This window comes from Topomyia yanbarensis, chromosome 3 (assembly GCF_030247195.1).
Source record: "Topomyia yanbarensis strain Yona2022 chromosome 3, ASM3024719v1, whole genome shotgun sequence".
NCBI lineage: Eukaryota > Metazoa > Arthropoda > Insecta > Diptera > Culicidae > Topomyia > Topomyia yanbarensis.
The window spans coordinates 26,942,715-26,959,630 of NC_080672.1; the positions used below are offsets into that span (position 1 = coordinate 26,942,715).

At 35.4% G+C, this 16,916-nt stretch overlaps 2 protein-coding genes across 12 annotated transcripts in view; one reads left to right on the top strand and one right to left on the bottom strand.

The window, feature by feature from the left end:
• Positions 1 to 16,916, top strand: part of LOC131693600 (D-beta-hydroxybutyrate dehydrogenase, mitochondrial) — a 268,652-nt gene that overhangs the window by 114,468 nt on the left and 137,268 nt on the right. The gene's annotated exons all lie outside the window — the stretch shown is intronic.
• LOC131693603 (elongation of very long chain fatty acids protein 7) overlaps positions 1 to 16,916 on the bottom strand; it is a 134,126-nt gene that overhangs the window by 82,116 nt on the left and 35,094 nt on the right. The window contains exon 1 of one of the 2 annotated variants that reach the window (XM_058981536.1): positions 5,767 to 5,876. The exons of the other annotated variant lie outside the window; for it this stretch is intronic. The gene's annotated coding sequence lies outside the window, so the exon portion shown is untranslated. Of the gene's footprint in view, positions 1 to 5,766; positions 5,877 to 16,916 lie in introns of those variants that run through there. 2 annotated transcript variants of the gene reach the window in all.

Consider the following 16,916-nt stretch of genomic DNA (forward strand, 5'->3'; position numbering starts at 1 on the left):
GAATACGTTTTCCGGGAGTTTGGAGCCAGAGAAGGACAGAATAACTAGTGGTGTATTGACCGGTTTTCCTTCAAGCATTTTTGTTATTCGTCGAACATTCGTGACCCCTTGAGCCTTGAGCTCTTCCAAGAGTCGAGCTTCTTCAACGTCTTTGGTGTCAGGGTCGTAGATGACGCCCTGTACTAAGTTGAGGGTTAAACCTGGTCAAAAATGCGAACATACAATTGCAATCATCAACACATACTTACGCCTGCGATCTCGCCAACATCAAAAAACCTGGGAGTTAAGTGTACATTTTGGCACTTTCAAATTTACAAACACAATGTCAAGCATCAACCCACCGCTTGCGAGATGATGAATCGGTAACGTCCGGAACAGGGTTGTTAACCCGATGGATTCAACGTTATCGTTTTAACGCGATATCGTTGAATCGATATTTTTTCCGTTGAATTCAATGGCGTTGATTTTTGCGTTGATTTTATCGTTCATCGTCAACGCACGTCGATGAATGTAACTTTAACGTTATCGGAAATTTTGCGTTGATTTCTCTTTGACAAATCCTACAAAAAATGTTGTAGGAGTGATTTTCACAAAATTAGTCAAATTTTTGAATAAAAATATTGAAAAAATTCTTCATCGACTCCTACACTGAAAAAATCGATTTTAAAAATTTAAAGTCGATTTAAAAAAAAACCAACTTTGATTTGGATGAAATTTTGTTCCAAGATAGGTAATTATGATCCCTACGTCAAAAATTCAAGTTGGGCACTTTGAAAAAAGACATTTGAAAAAAGTTTTTTGCAATGTATTTTTATCTAAAACTAAACCAATGAAAGTCATAATCAGCTCGGAATCCAAGTTCCCAACTGCTAGTTGCCTGATACACGAAAAAGCCATTAGTAACGAATTTGGTATAAATTCATAACAAACTTGAATAAAGGCTGGAAGACTGGAAGATTGGGAGACTGGAAGACTGCAGTTCAGTTGTTCATCTCAAAAATGATAAATTTTATGAAACGATTGACAATTTTTCTAAAATTTATGTTTTGTCTGATGGAGCAGCAGTACAATACAAAAATAAGAAAAAACTTCAAAGTATGAATTAAGCGCAGAATAGCATTTTTTGCAACATCCCATGGAAAAGGACCCCGTGATGCTATTGGTGGCACTCTCAAGCGAATGTCAAAAAGAGCATGTCTTGCTCGCGACTATGGAAATACCATAACAACTTCCCGAGAGTTAAACAACTGGGAAGTGGAACAAATGGATAAAAATATCACAAAATTAAGTTTCTGCTACATATCCACTGAATAGTACAACAAATGAAGTAATAATGGAATATTTATTTGATAACATGAACTCTTTTCAATGGGATTCTTGCATAATAAAAATATATATTTATCGAGAATCTCATTGAAAAGAGTTCATGTCATTAAACAAATATTCCATTATTACTTCATAGTATATACTTAGCTGCTAAATTAGACAATATCTTCTCACAAACTGAGTTTTATTGGATTCTGAGATGATTATTACTTTCATTGGGTTAGTTTTCGATAAAAATACACCGCAAAAAAATTAGTTTGGACAAGGAAATTTTTTTTTCGATTAACTTTTTTTCCTTCAAAGTGCCCACCTTGAATTTTTGACGGAAGGTAGGGAACACAATTACCCATCTTGGAACAAAATTTCATCCAAATCAAAGATAGGTTTCTTTTAAATCCACTTTAAATTTTTAAAATAGATTTTTTTCAGTGTAGGAGTTGATGAACCATTTTTTCAATATTTTTGTTCAAAAACTTGATTAATTTTGTGAAAATCACTCCTACAACATGTTGTTGTAGGATTTGTAATTTTGAGACTATAGCCATTTAAAAAAAATGGTAAAAACAGTTTGACCCTTTTCAAAAAACAGTCTAAATCATTTTTGGAAGAAAAAAACAAAATATGCAAAAATTTATATTTCGTGATAAAGTCTTCATGTACAGAGTTTTCATTAAAATCTGAGAGGGCGCAGCCAACTCTGAATACGATTTAGCACAAAATTCGTCAAATGCTTCAGAAACTAACCTCAGAATTTGTATTTCAAGTATAATTGAACTATATCTTTTTCTATAAACACTGCTGAATATAAAATTAAACTTCTTATGAATACACTATATAATGTCTCTGACGAAAAAAGGACAAAACAGAAATCATCGCGAAAATTTACGATAACGTTAAAGTTAAATTCAACGCAGTGCGTTGACGATGACGATGAAATCAACGCCACATTCAACGCCGATAATGGCGCTGAATTCATCATTATCGGCGGTAAAGTTGAATTCAACGTTAACAACCCTGGTCCGGAAGTCTCTACCCGCGATCCTAGTAGCCCAGACTCACAACTCCAGATGGACCAATGAAATAAAAATGACGCCCATATTCACTAGACAACACGTTCCAGGGCGACATGACTGGGAACACTAGTGAAATGGAAGAACTTGCTCTCTGCTAGCATCTGAGCAGTCTGCGCGCGATCATTCAAGAACACACGAATACGCAAATGGCCACACTGTTTTTAAAAAGTAATGTACACACATGAAGTTACTACACGCTAGCACACGCGACAAAAACATTAGCATATAAACGCTCGAATTCTTAGCGATTATCCACGCACACCTACGCCCTCGATCTCGCAAACAGCGTAACACCCCGGGGACTAAGTAAATATTTTGGCACATATAAATTCACAAACGCAGTCTCAGGACAAACGCCCGAGTTCGCGCGATCATGAATCGGTTACATCTAGGGTTCGCAGTACCGACCCTTTTTGGTGAGAACCGGTACTACGGTACTGAAGCCCTCAGTACCGGTAGTACCGGTAAAGTACCGGTACTCGAACCTTTTTAAAAAAAAATCGAAAACAGCTTCAAAGTGAAATCGAATGCTCAAACTGATGACTTTATTCTCAGATGATTGATTTGTGCTGATCAAAAAAAAACATGTTTATTGTTTTTAATTGCTTCGGAATGATGACACAGAAGATATTTTTCGTATGCGGCACTTTCTTTTATTTTAAAATCTAGGCCACTTTGATATCACTAACTGCTAAGCGGTGCGACTTTTGTCGACTTCAACAGATGGTAAATGTAAGAAACCCTATTAATAACAGTAAATTAAAGCGAGAATGGCAGTAAATCCGAGCAGGTTGCTCGCATTTCCTCTCTTGCTTTTCTGTAAATTGGTTTCGATCTTTATGTCATTTGCCTACTATTCTCTAATGCATACCAAGGCTCCTTGCTTTTCCGTAAAGTATTGAGCTTTCCATAATTTTCCGATCACCAATAATTACAAATCGCCCCATTTGAAGCAGTTCACCAACTCTAAAATTATTAGCTACTAAATCGCTGTTCGTTCTTTTATAGATAATGGTTTAAGATCAAACCAAATACAGACATGACTTAGACCATAGTCTTCTTACGCGCCACCCAGTGAATAATGAAAACCAATCAGAATGTCGCTAATAAACAAAATAATAGCAAATTTTTACGTCTCTTACGCTAGATGTGAATATTTTGAAATTTAGTACAAGATCGTTAAATTTTAATTTCGACAAAATAAAGCAAGAATTTAAACATACCGTTCAGTACAACGGGAGCTAGTAATGTTTTACTTCTAGAATTATTATGATGATGGCCCCACCACATTCCCCTACAAAGGTGTTAGCTCAACGATTTATCTAGAAGACAATTAATATAATTAAAAGTCATCTTGTAGACCGATATTTTGAAACGGGTCCCCCTAGAGAGTCCACATATTTTTCATAAAAAATTGTATGGTACCGAAAATACCGGTACTGGCTTTTGTTCAGTACCGGTATTAAGGTACCAAAAATGGGTCGGTATTCCCGGGATTTTCGGTACCGGTATTACCGGTACCACAACCCTAGTTACATCCGGAAGTCCCTATTCTCGGGCCTAACAGCACCTACCTTCAGGTGGATCTAACAAAAAAATGACACTCATATCCACTAAACTACACGTTCCATGGCGACAAAAAAAAAATCGAATTTATACACGCGAAATCACATACACGCGATAAACATGTTAACATACAAATGCTTGAGCCCTTTGCGATCATCCACGCAACTTACACCCGCGTTCTCGCAAACATGATAACTTTCCGATGATGAGGTGAACGTCTCAGCATATATTTTTATAAACGAGATCTCAAGCGTGTACCCACAAACTCCCGCGCTCGCTCGATCATTAATCAGTCACTCCAGGAAGTCTCTATCCTCGTTACAGGAAGTCTAGCTCCATGGCTTTAACTGGAACAATTAAAAAAAGGAATGCTCTTATATTCACTAAACTAGACGCTCGACGGCGACATGACCGGGAACTCTTATGATATAGAAGAACACACTGAACCGTACACCGAAAATTCAGTATCAGATTCACTATCGGCGCACGATTATCCAAGAACACACGCGAATCTGCGAAAGGACACACGGCCATAATATAGAATACACGCGAATCTGCGAAAGGACACACGGCCATAATATAGAATTTATACACGCGAAGTTACATACACGTTAGCACGCGCAAAATACAAACACACGCGATCGAACACGTTAACGCACAAATGCTCGAGACACGCGATCTTGAAGTCTCCCCGCCTCCACATATCTGAACCGCACAATGAAAATCACACTCAGAATCATAACCCGCTGCAATTGACCTTAAGCAGTGTTTTTGTGGGTGACATTTTCCATCTCGCCTGCAATTGTAGTGAGTGATTCTGACGAGAAGCCCTGCCAAGACCCTAGCTCTACAGCTCCAGTAGGACAGCTCTCGAACGAAAAAAATGTCGAAATATTTGTCAAAATTCGGACCCTCTAGAACTCCAAGCCGGGAAGAAAACACCCCGCCCCACCTTTCCCCCGCTCGGCGGGCCTTAGTATTGCTTCATGAAGTGTGTTTTTTCTTGTCTATTTTCTGCTAAAGACCTGAATATTTCAGAAATTTCACGTGCGAAAACATGTGAAGGCATTTTGGCATGCCCTTTGTAGACCTAGAACAAAAGCACCTGCTGGTTCAACTATACTGTGCAGGAGACCCAAGGCCTACTCCTCGAGATATTATTGGAAATTTAAAAGAGTTGCTGTGAATAGTCTAAGTAATGGACCAACGAGTTCCACGACTTTCGAATAAATCGTAAGTTACTTAGATATTCGGTGCCCGTTCTTGAATATGGTGGTAGCCCCAATCAAATTATACATTTGAGTTTGATGTTTGCCTAACCGCGTCTGTGTTTGATTAAGATAATTTTTTTTTTGGTTTCCGTGAGCTATATTTATATTTCGTCCACTATTTCATTATGAGCAACAGTTCTTCATTGACAGTTGCATAAGTCAGAAGAATGATCGCACATTTGCATAAATATTTTAATGAAGAATAAGCGGTATTTATTTATTCCAATTTTCACAAAAGCCGCTTTTCATTAACATCTTTAACTCGTACATACACAGAGTTTGACAATTGGCAACATCGCTTCAGTTGCTAACTTGAGGTGCACTAATTCGGTCAGTCAAGGAACGTTTGCCTTGGATTTTCAATAGAATACGTATACAATCGTAAATATGTTAGCTTGCGATTACGACAGATCCATCGCTTGTTAGAATGACGAACACAGTATAATCCATCTGTCTTATGGCTATTTCCGTATGTCATCCGACAAAACACTTCAACGCACATAGATGTAATGCTCAATCGAAATACATACATGATTCTTTCTTCATTTAACTTTCACCTCCGGCAGCAATCCTTCGAACCTGCAGTCAGCTGTCAAAACAATCCGCACTGCACTAAACCGAGTTCCGGTCCATCCAGTTGCTTTTATACTGCACCGGACTCGTTCTTGAATTTGTCCCATGAACCCTCAGCCAACCTGAAATTGGACGTGCAAATCCTTGAGCTTGGTAGGAGAGTCACCTGTTTCCATAGTGAATGACAATAACTACAAAACAAATAAGATCGTCGATCGAATAAGTGATCAACATTTCTTTTCCAGCGTCAAGGTTCACACTTCTTTTCTCTTTATTTTGCCCCTCCGTACAACTAGTTCTGAAGGGTAGTATATGCCCTTGGTAAGATCACCATCATCTCTGCACTTACGCCCCTTTCGTGCACGTATTCTACAATCCAGTTGCTCGCCGAATCGTCCACAATCCAACAGCTTCAGGCAGAAAAACCCAAAGATTTCTGCATCAAGCATTTTGCCAATAAAGAATCCCCCATGTCAACCCTTGTCGTTTGCGAATTTTTGGACCGGTTTCATGTTACTAGAGCAAAGTAAACAACCAATCGAATGGGTTTGTTGATATATAAATTTAGGGTTACAAAACTTAACAAAAAGAGGAGGACAATTTCTGTTCGAACGAAGAAACACATTCCTCTCACTTTTTCGACGAGTTGCATTTCTGACAGGAACCCACATTCGCAAGGTGCAAACAGGTTCATTGAGTTATTCTGCTGTGAAGTTCAATATCAACAATACATGATATTACTCAAACCCGTAGTTCAAGCCCATACGGAAATAAACTTGCAAACATTGATCTGTCATCAGGTATATGCACGCTAAATCTGACTTAACCGGAAGTGTGATTACAATTATTGTAAATTATTCATTAACTTGAAATAACATGTTCACATTAGCATTCAAGTTTTCATTCAGTCTCGAAAACAAGTATACATTCAGTCACGTTTAACGTGTGCGCCAAACAGCTAAAAGTATCGATCCGTCGAAATCGAGGAAATTCGATGAGCATAAATCTGTACTGCGGCTTTCCTACAATCAACAACCGCGCAAATAAGTAATCCGCTGACTTCACCGACACATCTGCTGTTCTCCTCCATCCATAGCAGGCGTACGGAGACCGCTGCCAGACACGGCCTTGCCAGCAGCGCGAATCAGGTTTAGTAGCCATTGATGGGAAGCTATGCCGGAGCAAGTTTTCTGGGCGGGAAGATGCAACCTAGAGTGCGTTTTAACTGGGGAATGATTGGCATTGGTAAAGGTAGCCGCCGTTCGAGGGTACTGTTTCTATAATGAGTGGAAACAAGTTGTCACCTGTTGTTTGTTTTGCTTACTAAGTGGATGATTCACTGTTAGATAATGTTTTTTCTAACTCTAACTCTCGAATTTGTAATTCGATTTTTCTTCTTTTTAAATGTTTCTTTCTCGTTTTCAATTTTGCGATTGTTGAATCTTAATTCTTTTCAATTTTTCGATTTTTACAATTTTTGATTCCTCGATTTTTCAAATTTCATTTTTTTTAAATTTTTTTAATTTTTCGATTATTCGATTTTTAAAATCTTTGACTTTTCGATTTTCTGATTCTTGGATATGCTGATTTTTCGATTTGTTTATTTTCTGATTTTTAGATTTTCAATTTTTTGATTTTTCGATCTTTCAATTTCTCTCTTTCAATTTCTCGGTTTCCGATCTTGAATTCATTCCATCCAAATTTCGCATTTCGAATTTCGTATTTTAAATTTCGCATTTTGAATTTTAAAATTCGCAATTCGATGATTCGATTTCGCATTTCGAATTTCGCTGTTCCAATTTCACCTTTCACATTTCGCCCTTCGAATTGCGCATTTCGAATTGCTAATATTGAATTTCGTGTTTCCAATTTCGAATTTTGCATTTAAATCTCGCACTGCAAATTTCGAATTTTGGATTTCGAATTTCGCATTTTCTATTTCACTTTTAGAATCACGCATTTCGAATTTCGCATTTCGGCATTCGAATTTCGAATCTTAAATTTCACATTTCGAACTTCGAAATTGTTTCACGAATTTTGAATTTCGGTCTTTGGATATCAGATGCTAATTTGCAAATTTCGAACAACGGATATCGAAGTACGTATTCCAGAATTCGAATAACGGATTTCATATATCAAATTTCTTTGAACAATTCGAGTTTCAAAAATTCGAAAATTTTTAAATTGAAACTTCAAAACTTTCGAATTCAGAATGCATGTTTTGAATTCCGAAATTCGATTTTCCAATTTTCCTTTTCAATCACCAATTTTCAATTTCCAATTTCCAATTTCCACTTTCCAATTTCCAATTTCCAATTTCAAATTTCCAATTTCCCATTTCCAATTTCCAATTTCCCATTTTCCAATTTCCCATTTTCCAATTTCCAATTTCCAATTTCCCATTTTCCAATTTCCAATTTCCATTTTCCATTTTCCAATTTCCCATTTCCAATTTCCAATTTCCAATTTCCAATTTCCAATTTCCAATTTCCAATTTCCAATTTCCAATTTCCAATTTCCAATTTCCAATTTCCAATTTCCAATTTCCAATTTCCAATTTCCAATTTCCAATTTCCTATTTCCAATTTCCAATTTCCAATTTCCAATTTCCAATTTCCAATTTCCAATTTTCAATTTTCAATTTCCAATTTCCAATTTCCAATTTCCAATTTCCAATTTCCAATTTTCAATTTCCAATTTCCAATTTCCAATTTCCAATTTCCAATTTCCAATTTCCAATTTCCAATTTCCAATTTCCAATTTCCAATTTCCAATTTCCAATTTCCAATTTCCAATTTCCAATTTCCAATTTCCAATTTCCAATTTCCAATTTCCAATTTCCAATTTCCAATTTCCAATTTCCAATTTCCAATTTCCAATTTCCAATTTCCAATTTCCAATTTCCAATTTCCAATTTCCAATTTCCAATTTCCAATTTCCAATTTCCAATTTCCAATTACCAATTTCCAATTTCCAATTTCCAATTTCCAATTTCCAATTTCCAATTTCCAATTTCCTATTTCCAATTTCCAATTTCCAATTTCCAATTTCCAATATCCGAATTCCAATTTCCAATTTCCAATTTCCAATTTTCCAATTGTCGTAATTCGAAATTCGAATTTCGAGTTTCGAATTTCGAATTTCGAATTTTGAATTTTGAATTTCGATTTGCGAATTTCGGATTTCGAATTTCAAAATGCGAATTTCGAATTGCGAATTTCGAATTAAGGATTTCGAATTTCAAATTCTAATTCTAATTCGAATTCCAGTTCGAATTCCAATTCGAATTCCAATTTGAATTCCAGGTTCAAAATTCTAAATTTAATTTTCGAGTTTGAATTTCCATATTTGTATACAGAATATTGCGATATCCAATTTCTGAAATCGCATTTCGAATTTTGAAATGCAGGTAGCCAATGTTGGATATCGTATTTCGGATATGGAATAGAAGATTTAGGATTTCAAATATCGCATAGAAGATTTCGTAATTCGGATCCCCAATCTCGATTTTCACATTTCGGATGTCGCATGTCGTGTGTCGAATTCCTAATTTCAGATATCGAATATTCGAATTTTAAATTTGGATTTTTGAATTAGAGAATTCTAATGGCTATTTTCGGATTTTGGTTGAGGATTGATGTTTTCGAATCCAGCTATAAACGAGTTTAATCAAGCTCTAACGGATGTAGAATTTGGGATATTGGAAAAGAGATGCCGGATTTCGGATTGGAAAGAAATTTTGCGGATTTTCAATTTCTATTTTCGAGGTTTTAATTTCGAATTTCTGGTTTCGTTTATAGAATTTTGGTTTTGTTTTTCGAATTTTGGATGTTATTTCGGATATTAATTGTTGGATGTCGAATTTTGAAGTATGAATTCGGAATTGCGGATCTACAATTCCGTATTTGAAGTTCTAATTTCAAATTTCCATTTAAAATGTCGCCTTCAGAATTTCAAATTCTGAATTTCGAAGTTCAAGCTTCGAATTAGGAATTTCGACTAACTAATTTAGAAATTACGGTTTTCGGATCTTGCGTTTCTAATTTCTGATTTCCCGTTTCTAATTCCTGATTCCGGATTTCGAATATTAATTGATAGTATAATTTTTAATTTTAAGTTTCTAAATTTGAAATGCGATTAAAGTATTGAATTTTGAACATCGAATTTGGGATAAAATATTTTTTAAATTCGAAAAACAAAAACGAAAATCGGGAATCACATAACAAGGATATGAAACTCGAATTTTAAAACCAACAAGCGAATTGCGAAATCCGGAAATCCGAAATCAGAAACCGGTAATTCAATTTCCGAACCCCAAAGTTCGAATCTCGAATTCGAAATTCCAACTTCACAATTCGTTATTCGTTAATCTTATTTAGTGTTTCGTATTTCGTATTTCGTATTTCGTATTTCGTAATTCGTAATTCGTAATTCGTAATTCGTAATTCGTAATTCGTAATTCGTAATTTGTAATTCGTAATTCGTAATTCGTAATTCGTAATTCGTAATTCGTAATTCGTAATTCGTAATTCGTAATTCGTAATTCGTAATTCGTAATTCGTAATTCGTAATTCGTAATTCGTAATTTGTAATTCGTAATTCGTAATTCGAATTTCGTAATTCGTAATTCGTAATTCGTAATTCGTAATTCGTAATTCGTAATTCGTAATTCGTAATTCGTAATTCGTAATTCGTAATTCGTAATTCGTAATTCGTAATTCGTAATTCGTAATTCGTAATTCGTAATTCGTAATTCGTAATTCGTAATTCGTAATTCGTAATTCGTAATTCGTAATTCGTAATTCGTAATTCGTAATTCGTAATTCGTAATTCGTAATTCGTAATTCGTAATTCGTAATTCGTAATTCGTAATTTGTAATTCGTAATTCGTAATTCGAATTTCGTAATTCGTAATTCGAATTTCGTAATTCGTAATTCGTAATTCGTAATTCGTAATTCGTAATTCGTAATTCGTAATTCGTAATTCGTAATTCGTAATTCGTAATTCGTAATTCGTAATTCGTAATTCGTAATTCGTAATTCGTAATTCGTAATTCGTAATTCGTAATTCGTAATTCGTAATTCGTAATTCGTAATTCGTAATTCGTAATTCGTAATTCGTAATTCGTAATTCGTAATTCGTAATTCGTAATTCGTAATTCGTAATTCGTAATTCGTAATTCGTAATTCGTAATTCGTAATTCGTAATTCGTAATTCGTAATTCGTAATTCGTAATTCGTAATTCGTAATTCGTAATTCGTAATTCGTAATTCGTAATTCGTAATTCGTAATTCGTAATTCGTAATTCGTAATTCGTAATTCGTAATTCGTAATTCGTAATTCGTAATTCGTAATTCGTAATTCGTAATTCGTAATTCGTAATTCGTAATTCGTAATTCGTAATTCGTAATTCGTAATTCGTAATTCGTAATTCGTAATTCGTAATTCGTAATTCGTAATTCGTAATTCGTAATTCGTAATTCGTAATTCGTAATTCGTAATTCGTAATTCGTAATTCGTAATTCGTAATTCGTAATTCGTAATTCGTAATTCGTAATTCGTAATTCGTAATTCGTAATTCGTAATTCGTAATTCGTAATTCGTAATTCGTTATTCGTAATTCGTAATTCGTAATTCGTAATTCGTAATTCGTAATTCGTAATTCGTAATTCGTAATTCGTAATTCGTAATTCGTAATTCGTAATTCGTAATTCGTAATTCGTAATTCGTAATTCGTAATTCGTAATTCGTAATTCGTAATTCGTAATTCGTAATTCGTAATTCGTAATTCGTAATTCGTAATTCGTAATTCGTAATTCGTAATTCGTAATTCGTAATTTTAAATAAAAATTGAAGTTCTGTTTACAGCCCAAAGCCCGAAATCAGTGATCCGAAATTCGACATCCTACAATCGGGATCCACAATTAAAAATTTAAAATCTGAGAATCCAAAACCGATATTCTAAACGCGAAACACAAAATTCAAAACTAAAAGTTCAAAATCAGAAATTTGAAATCGGCGACCCGAGACCCGTAATCCAAATCCCGAAATCAGAAATTTCAAACCCGAATTTCGCATCAACGAAATTCAAAATTTGAAATCCGAAATTCGACGTCCTTTACCAACAACCAAAATTCTAAATCCGAAGCTCAGAATTCGAAACTCAAAATTATAATTCAAAATTCAAAAGTCTGAATCTGAAACCCTAAAGCAGACATGAAATACGCAAAACCAAAGTTTGAAAACCGAAATTTGAAATCATATTTGAAAAATTCGAAATTTGTAATCCAAGGGTCGAGATCCAAAATTCTAACTGCCGATAACCAAAATTCCAAATTTGAATTTTGAATTTTGTATTTTGAATTCCGAACTTCGAGTTTAGAATTTTTAATCTCGAATCATGAATTTCCAATTTCAAATTTCGAATTCTCGAATTTAGGGTTTCGAATTTTGGATTTTGAATTTTGGTGTTTTTAATTTGGGATTTCTAATTTTGGACTACGGAATGATGATCTCGGAATCTAGATTACAGATTTCTTATCCGTGTTTTACCACTTCTATGGTTCATGATTCATGATTTCCGATTCCTAATTTCGGTTTCGGATCTCCATTCCTTTTTGATTTCTGATGCCTCATTTCTGAATTTTGATTTAAGATGATTGATTCTTTATCCTTATTAATTTGTTTCTTAATTTCAGTTAAAAATGCTTGATTTCTAACTGCTGCTTTTAAAAAGCAATATTAAGCAAATATTAGGTATTTCATTAAGCTTCTTTTGTAATCAGTAATTAAACGGCGATTTTCTATCGGTAGCGCCATTAAATTTATAATCCTGAAATGAGGTAATATTTCAGAGCATCAATTTTTTAGGTTTTACATAATATCTCTAGATAAGCAGTTTCATGCGTCCCTGATAATAATTAAAATATTCAGGTTGTAAAAAGAGTCAAGTCATCCTTCAAAAGCATATATTAAAATAATTTTTTATTACTGATTATGAAAGTCAATGAAACAACACGGTATCGTTTGACGAATTAGATGAACTTGTTATTCTGCTTTCGGTGCGTTGCCGTGAGCTAATAGCAACCTACTAAAAATCAACAAACTCCCAACGGATCAATTCAACCTGTCTGAAACTTGGTTTTTATGAGTCGATCGTCGACCTTCGGATCGAAAGCATGCATCGATGTTATGACTCCCAGCCCAGGATGTTGGTTTAAGGTATCGAAGGTATCGCTTCCATCTGTAGCTCTGCATCGAAATTTCCATTATAATTTTGAAACCGGCTTTTATAGCTCTGTCATCGATACAAATGTGCTAGAGCTAACCGATTACGTAAGTTGATCCTCATCCTCAGTTTGCCTCTCCCCGTCAAACATCCCTCCGATCGAAAACGGCATTAAAAACATTTAATACACACAGAAAACGACGACGACGCTTAGAGTAAATCTGACGAAAGTTAGTCTTTCGTCTTAGTAGCGATGACTATAAACTGCCCAGATAGTGTATCGTAACGTTGCACCGGAGGAGGGGATCTTTTGCGGTCATTCAGCTCGACTTGAGTTGACCACTTGTTTAAGCATCGTTCGAACAAATCTCCACCGGATTGTTAGTTGTGGTTCATTTAGCAGCAAAACCTCTTAAAGCTGAATAGAAGAAGATGATTCTGTTCTTTCTTGTATTTCTTCGACAAGAATTTAATCGAGCTGTAAACAAAAAAAACATTCATGGTGGAAGGTTAACAAAAACTGACCAGCTCTGAGACAATTTGTTCCGTGCAGTTGGCGAACTGTGCACTCGATCGTGGCGTATGATTACGCTTCTTCACCGTATGGTGCACGGAGGAGAAAAAAATGCTCTTTTAGCGGTGCATGGAATCCATGCCGGCCAAATGAAAAACCTTTTTCGCTGCATGCCTGCGCTCTGATCATTAGTTGATTAAATTGCTTCGGACCTGGAATCAGAGCGTGTGAGGTTTGGACACTTATTAATATAAAGCACAACGGGCGACCGTGGTCCGCTTGGCCAGGGTCATGGTGATCTCGTAATCTGTTTTGGTTTCACCAGTTAATGGAAAAACCTATTTTAATCCATCGAATGGCTTTTTATATACATCTACAAATTTTGTGATTTATTCAAACTTACAATCATACATATCGAACTGTTTCTACACTTCGCAACAATCAACATTCTGGACTGGAAGTAATCGTAGGTTTCATTGGCCTCAAATGAAGCTGGCCATGTTATTCCAAAAAATTGATATCCATACCAATTTCAAATTTGATGATTGTCTGTGCCAAATTGGTTATGGAATTTGCGTTTCGACTTCGTTTCATCAGAATCCGACAATAACTTAGTGCCAGGACTAAGTGGATGAGATGAAGTCGAAACGCAAATTTCATAACTAATATAGGTTTTGTGCTCTTCACGCGCAAATATGGTTTTAAAAATTTTCCTCTTCATGGAGAAAAAATAGTTTTTATCTAAATTGTTCTCCACTAAGGAAAAATATAGCATAGTGAAACTTAAAGTTAATTCTTTCTCGAGATTCCACAACTTTTCTTTCGCTAGAAATGTGTGAAGTAGGCACTGATTTTGTAAACAGTTCGTTTTTGGAGCCTAAACCATCCACCTGTACGGCTACAAATGCAATGAAAACCCTTTTCATCAACTGATTATCTCCACTTCACCACTTTCAGCAAGCAGTTCAAACAAATATGGACGCCCCGAAACCGATCATCAGTCAATAGCCGGTGGTGAATAGTCTAGCGAAGCGGCCGCTGATCTGCAGTGTTTTGTTAGTGATGAAATTCACACGTCTGTAAAACCACACATCCAGCATACATTAACCCTTCGAAATGGGTTCAATCACCACCACCACCAGAGGGATAAACCACTTCTGCTGCATGCAAAGCATGAACGTACCCTTCGGTGCCGCAGGTTGTATATTTTTGATGCAACTGATTCGCCGTTCTGCTTCCATCTGAGCACTCTGGGATAGTAATGAATATTTCTTCCAAAACATTTCGAAAAGTTTCAAAAATCCTGTCCAAAAACGGCATATTCATTTATTTTTTATCGGTTAACATTTATAAAAAACAAAAAATTATTTATCAGAAATATTTGGATGCATCAAAATTCATTGTTATTCACTGTTACTTGAGATCAGTAGGCTGTGGACTTATAATATCGTCAGAAATTAATTTTATATCAACAAATTTATCGAAATAACCAGGTGACTAGGATTTTCCGTCTAAAAAAATTCTACGATAAAGTTAGGAGCTAACTTTCATTAGTACAAGAAGTACAAGTACAAGAAGGCATTCAGAAGTCAGGGTCAGGATGATATCCATTTTGTTCCCGTAAATTGCATGTGTAGCTCATTGTGCTAAGCTGCAGGCTTGCATGAATGGCTAAAATTCAAAACAGTTAGAGTGAAAAGTCTGTTTTCATGCAGTTTTGACCTTCTGTGCCTATTAAATCCGGCGGCTGGTGAAGGGTTTCCAACGGCGATTACAAGGGAAGGTCACGATGGTGGCCACAAGGGATGCATGACAAGAGTCGATAGTAACCATTTTTAGGTTAAATTTTGGGTCCGTTATTATTTCGTTTTTTTTCGATGTTTCAGTTCAATTAAGACCTTTAAAAGATCCTAGAAGTTTATTTAGTTGCCAATAGCTTTTAATCACATTATTTTACAGTATATTTTTGATGATAACTCATATCTTGTTCTATACATGTTTTTGAAACAAGGTACATCAGATTCTGTTTTTGGATGGTTTTTTTACAATGCAAAAAAATCCGTGCTATTTCGAGAAATAGCACAGAAAAAAAAAATCATCGGCATTTAGTAACGGCAGCTGAAAATAAATGGCATTCGATATTTGCAATGCAAATGGGGATGGTCTGCCAATATGTAAAAATGGCGTATTTTTCGATTTCAGGAAAAAAATTAATCAAAATTCAAGTTATGCTAGTTGAAAATCAATATCGTAGTAGTGCCACTGCACAAAGTATATTAATTTTGCTTGTTCAGTTCAATAAGCTAGACGCTCATAGCGGAATTTTTAATATGCAGGGAAAATACGTATTGTTTGGTCTGAGCAGATAACGACTGATGTTTCTTTTTATCAACCAATTAGTGATTTTTGATTAAATGGGGCTTTCAAAGAGTTAGGAAGAGGTACAAGTATATTGTTTTTTTTCTGAGAAAGAACGAGTTGGTGCTGGATCTGTGGCCTTCGTCTGGCATGATCCATTCTCGTTGGTATGGATGTGTTCATGACTGGTTTGTGGATGAGTGGTCCTACTTACAAGTGAATCAATCACATCGCTTGGGTGGAGATATATGTGACTCCTGCTAGCTGTCGACTTGGGTATGTTAGCTGGTTCCAGGAAGGAGAGCAGGACTGGCACTAGCGAAAATGTTGATTGTTTCACCCGACCAATTACTTTGGTTCTTGGAAATAACAAATCGCTTCCTCAGATCGGTGTGATATGTTCGAGTTGAGTGCTCACTGGTTGAAATGCGCATTCGGTTCGAGCAGATTGAGTCGCATTGGTGGTCTCCGAGAGCAGATTCAAATCACTCTGAAGTATCTTAAAAACTTGAAAATATTGTCACTACTCTAGAATATTTTCATAGTGTACATCATAACAACTACCAATATCGACTAGAACAGAGATTTTCAAATTCTGTTATAAGATCGAGAAGAAATATAGCACAGCTTTAGTGAATACAGTATTCGCGAGTAAGGGAATCTGCTGGCATCTTTTATCAAATTTCAAGAGCTTTTATTCAAAACGACATATCTACAATGAGTGACTCTCTTTATTAACTTTTTCATTCGGTTTTTACGGCGCACAGTGGGACCAATCCAGAAAAGGTGGGACAAAACCTATTTGAGGCCTTAGATGTCATTTTAGAGCCAGCATTTCTTCGTAGGATATGTTCACAATATTATTCTGCAACTTTTTAAATAGAATATTTTGTTGTTGGACTAAAGTAGAGTACCCGAGCAAAAAAATTTTTTTCAAAAAATTGTTTTAGAGGGTCGATGTCTTCGACAAAGTTGTAGAATATTATGTTTTGAATAACTTCTTCTA